Genomic DNA, 6000 nt, shown 5'->3' on the forward strand with positions numbered 1-6000 from the left:
GTATTTCTTAATACATATGTATATGTGTATTGAATAATGCATTATATTGTATCAAGATTGAGTTATTACGGCATATACTCGCGGAATAAAATAAAGATAACATCTGTGTTAAAAAAATAAATGTTTAACATCAAAATTAATAACACGTAACCAACTAAATAGACTTGCAGCAGATTTGCGTAGCAAGCAAGACCGAGACCGACTTCCTCTTCCTACGCTGTTTATTCGTTACCTCAGGGATATTTATTTATTGCCTCAGAGATGATTGGATAGTAAAACTATGAGCTTTCTCGTTATTGATTTTTGCCGCTGATACAACTATACCGCATACACCACAGAACCTTTTAGTTGTATCACAAATTGCAATACAACGTTGCAGATATTTCCAAAAGAAGTAAAAAAAAATACAAAATTTTAACAATATAACAATAATATTGCAATAATGTTTTTTGAAATATAAACATATAATAAAATAACTATAAAATATAATATTGAATCACCTATCAAATGACAATGTATGAAACTATCATAAATGGACATTTCAACTATCTATATCCTAACAATGTTGTAGCAGTATTATGCAATATTATTGTAATATATTCCAATCTGGCAGCAATATCCTATCCTACACTGAGAGAAATATTTTGATAAGTATAATCATTTATTTTGTTGATATGTGAATATATAACAAAAACTTTCTTACTTTTTAATTAAAATTTGTGTTGTTCTAATTAATATTTAGTTTTCATTAGCACAATACAATTTTTTAAACAAAAAAGTAAAAAAGTTTTTGTTAGTCACATGTTAATAAAATAAATGATTATACACATACACCAAACATTTCTCTCAATGTATCTCTATTCTATGTCTATCGATATCTTTGTTTTCTATGCCGTGCAATTAAACAAGATGATATATTTAATAATTTAATAAATTATTAAATAAAACTGTTATTTTGTCGAGTCAGTCTTGTTGCAAAATTTCGCGAGAATTACCCCTTCGTTTATTATCCCCCTGAGATCATCCATTTATCGTCAGTATCTTGCAGAATAGGTCACTGGTTGAACACGATTAAGTATAAGGTGCCGCTGTTAACTAGATTACATGAAACTTGAGTTTTCTAAAGTAATAAAGGGGAACTCTAAGGCAAACTGATGAAATTCATAGTACTATGTACTAGGTGTTGTAAATAAACCGGACAACTAAAGAACATGATTGAGGTTAATTAAGGTTCAGCACAAAAATAAATCTTTAAGCATATAATAATTACTATCTTAATTGATATATGACTGATTTTCATTCTCATACCTTATTTTTAGATATACATTTTTTTTAACACATTGTAATTATTATATATAAACGCAATATGGCTGGTTTAAAAAACATAGTACTAAATTAAAGCAAAAATTTAATAGATAATAAATTTATTATCGGTCACTACATATGCAATATAAAAAATTGTATAATAAATATCAGTATTGATTTGTATGAGTGTGGATGTGCTACAAATTAAACTTTTATTTAAAGAAGATTAATACGTGTACACAGATCATTCAATACATTTTGCTGAAATCTATATTTCAGTTAAACTTTGTGTTTGTTTTGCATTTAATCATACGATAAAATGTATTAATTTTTTCTGTTTGTTTTTAATATGTGTGATATTGCAAATAACAAACTATGAGATAGCGAATTAATGAACGTGTGAAGCAAAAACGAACTGTGTGCAGATAAGGTACAATCTATGACAATAAACGCTCTCGTTTTATTGATTTTTGGCTATAGGCCAACTTTTCAGGCTAGCTATAACGAACAATTCAGTGATAACATTCCGATAATAGTCAGACTCACCTGACATGTTAACCAATCAAAGCCTGAGGCTGTTATGCAGGCCTGTATACGCGCTTATTCGGAACCCTGATAAATATCAAGCTGGGGAAAGCGAGATAAAAACGAATTACTGATTTTTCTAAGTTAATAACAGATGAGTTGATATTAAATTCATTAAACGCTTTACATAATAACAAATCATCTCGTATAGTTTGATTTCCAATATGACCACAAAAATTAATAATATAATAGAAAATATGTTTAGATGTATTAGTTTATAAGAAATGACATAACTGGGGGGGGAGGGATACTAAATACTTTCACTTTCTTTATAAAATCCCTATTATAATATTATTTTAAAAAGTATTTACTATTTATATGTTACAATAAAATAAATCTTTTTATTCTTAAAAGAATATATTTTCAACCTTTTGTAATTTTACTCATTACTGAAAATCTTATCCACATATAGGAGGCAAGATAACAAAGTTATGAAAAAATATACATTATCAAAAATATTAACTTATTTATATAATATATAAATTTTTAATATTTTAATATTTTTTTCATTTTTACACATGATATAATCAAGGCTTTAATAAATTTGAACAAAATACATTCTTTTTTTACATCATCATGAAAATTAAGAAAAATCGGTAAATTTTAAGGTTGTCATTTCTTATCTTCCTTTCCCCCCTTTATTTATATATATTAATAATAATATTTGCCTTATAAAATGTGTAATTAATATAAAAAAATTAAAAATAAGAATACTGATGTATAAGGAAACTTTTAAATATTTGTCATAATTATTACTATTACATTATAATAATGTAAAAGTGCAAAGTGTGAAGAAGCGTTTTTTTTGTAATATTTTTAATAATTTTAAGTGTAATAATGTAATTTTTGCCATATATCTGTAGATAGTTTATTAATAAAAAGTTACATGCATTTTACAATACAAATAAATGTAAAGAGTCTTTCAATTTCTTCAGTTACACAACTTTTAATTAATAGAAAAAAAATGTTCAATGTTTTATAAAACTAACATAGCATTTCAGAGGAAGAATTTATTAATATCTATTATTTAATATTAACACCTAACAAATTTAATAAATTATATAACTTATACAATTAGTCTAAGCGATAAATTGAAAGGATTACGTTCAAGTGTTCTTTCTCACGAAAGGTTATTTATATTGTAACATATTTATAAAAATTTCATAAAAATTGAAATTACGGTAACATAATTAAATTCTAACCGATAAATATACATTGATATATTTATAATATATATTAATATATATATGTATAAAATATATTAAAATGGTTAGAAATTAGATCTTCAACTTTAAAATAGGTAAAATTTGAATTAATTTTTTATTCGATCATTTAATTGCCTATACGTGCAACGTATGTTTGTAGAATGTTTAGTAACTTGTTTCAAAATCGCCGTGCATATTTAAACTCTGAAATCGCTTTAAATCTTTGTAAGGCAAACTATTTTGTTAAAAAGTGATTAACTCAATGTGTTTTCGCTGTGTTTTGAATCTTTTGTTTTACATTGCCCTGCAGAGCTACCATTGAACTTTCAACCACTCTCTATCTAGGCAATTGGGCATTCTTGTTGAATCCTCTCAATGTAATGGTCAATTTAACCCTTAACTGAAGTGGTGAAGACATCTCACGTAACTGGAGCACGCGGGTTCATGAACCCATGTATATTGTTCATTTTCATATTGAAAATATCAAATTTGTTAAAAATAACTTTTTATAAATTCATATATTTGTGCATAATGCATTTTGAAAGAACAAAAACGAAAAAAGCATTTAAAATACGAGAAATATCAAATGTACTGGATATCATAAAAAAGAATATAAGTATAAAAAATTCCTAATAATTCTCTTAACTCAAGAGGATTTCATTATAAATAGAATAAGAATCTTGATGCTCTAATAATATTATCATAACAATTTTCAGTTTTTTTTTTAAACTCACATTGTTTCAATTAAATGTCAATAATCACTGTCCATTACAGGATTACACTTGTATTAGATTACGCAGAGATTAAAATTGTTTTGGAGAGAAAGATTATATTCATTCATATTGATTAAAAATTGGCATTACGGATTAAAACTAAATAAAATTGCTTTGAAGAGATTAAAAATTGTTCAATCGTTTACTAAAAATTGGTGATAAAGATTAAATTTAAAATTGCCTTGAAGAGATAAAAAATTGTTGAATCATTGATCAAAAATCGGCAAATCATTAATTAATATAATAACAGTATGAGTTAAAACTTTAATTTGCAATCTTAATTGCTATTGTTTTAACTTTGATTAATCAATTTTCAATCTGGAGAATATGTACGATCTCAATTTAATCTTCATCTACAATGTACAGGTCGATAAATTTCACAATCCTAATTTTCTTAGGTTTTAAATTTATGATATAACCCCTTTTTACTTTCACAAAACAAGAGAAGAGAATTTAGGGCGCGCAGCAAACGCGATATACCTTTTCATGTCGGTTCTGCACCCCTAGCGTTACATCCCTGGCCGGCTTCTCGCGCACCCTCGATCGGAAAGCACGCATTTTCAGGGGAATGTTTTCAAGGGGGTAGTAACGTGGCTCGGGCAAAAAAATGGCGGCCGATCGAAGGCGGTGGTGGCAGCATTATGACGCATGCCGTGCGGCGGCGATGGTGGTGGTGGTGGCGGCGGCGGCGGCGGCGCCGACGGCGACGGCGGTGGCGGAGGTGGTGGTGGCGACGGCGGCGTCCCTCGGCGGCGCCACCGTCGAACTACCCCCGCAGTTCGATTGGAGACACCGGCCGGCACCGACGGCCGTCGTGACGCTCCGCGACGCGTGTGTGCGTTTGTTCGTTCGCGTAGAGGTAGAGGAGAGTAAAAAAAAGGAGTACAAAGAGGAGAAAGATCCGCCTGCGACGTGAACGAGAGGAAGCCGTGTCGTGCGACAGGTACGGGGAAAACCGTCGAGCTTTCGCCGGCGCGGCGCGGCGCGCCGTGACGCGAGGTGACGCGGAAACGGGGGTTAACGGTGTGTTGGCGAGGGGGTTGCGCCGCGGACCCTACGGGAAAACCGGGAGTTCCGTGGCATCTCGGCGACGCTCGTGACCGTTCCGATTCGCGTCGGACGACGCGTAGTGGCCTTTCCCCGAAGAGCAACGTCGCGGAAGCGACGCTTTTTCTCTTATTGATTCAGCGGCAACCTTCGGTTCGCGGTCCGCGACGCGATCGCTCGATAAGCTGCGTATCCGCACGCACGCATCGTATTTTCGACGGTGAGTCTCTCTCGTGCGCGCGAGACTTTAGCCTCTATCGATCAAAAATTACTTCCCACCCGTACGATCCTCGACGGGTTAATCGGTTATCCGCGAGGGCGCAGATTATTGCTTCTTTCGAGGTCGGTTGCTTGTTGCTCGCACACCACGGACTGGTGCGTCGGACGGTCAATCTTTCTTGGAGGAACAAATTTCACGCTTAGCCATGTAGATTATTCGGTAATCGTTAAAGATGTTAGTTACTGATGCAGCATTAACGTGTCAATGCGCAGGAGTAATGTTTTAATTAAACAAATATATTCCTTATATGTATATATATATATATATACACACACACATTATATATATATATATATATGTATATTTTTTCCGTATTAAGGATTTTGTTCAATTTGAATCAATGTTCGTGAAAAAGATTCGTTTTTAATACGCTCTTTCGCGATACAAAAATTTTCGTGAATATGTAAACTAGATTAAAAAATAAATTGGTTTAAACACATCAATCATTTTTATAACCATCATTATTATTAACTTCAATGTGATTTTGATTATTTTGAAATTATTCTGAATAGTCAACATTATCTTTCAATTTTTATTAAAACTCACTTAATGCAAATAGTTAACGCTGCAATGATTTTTATCATTAGAGACACGATTTCAATATTAAATAGTACAAACAGTCAGAAATTAAAATTTGTGAATAAAATTGTGAATGTTTACTTCAATCGAATTGTGATATGGAACGGCTTTAACTTACGTATCGAATGTCGTTGAACGTCAGTTTGTTAAGGGTTAAAATTTGTTTGTTATCAAGCCACCGGATAATGTCACAATAGTGCAATCCGAGTCTCCCTTTGTCACATTG

The sequence above is a fragment of the Cyphomyrmex costatus genome, unplaced genomic scaffold (genome assembly GCF_001594065.2).
Source record: "Cyphomyrmex costatus isolate MS0001 unplaced genomic scaffold, Ccosl1.0 scaffold297, whole genome shotgun sequence".
Lineage (NCBI taxonomy): Eukaryota > Metazoa > Arthropoda > Insecta > Hymenoptera > Formicidae > Cyphomyrmex > Cyphomyrmex costatus.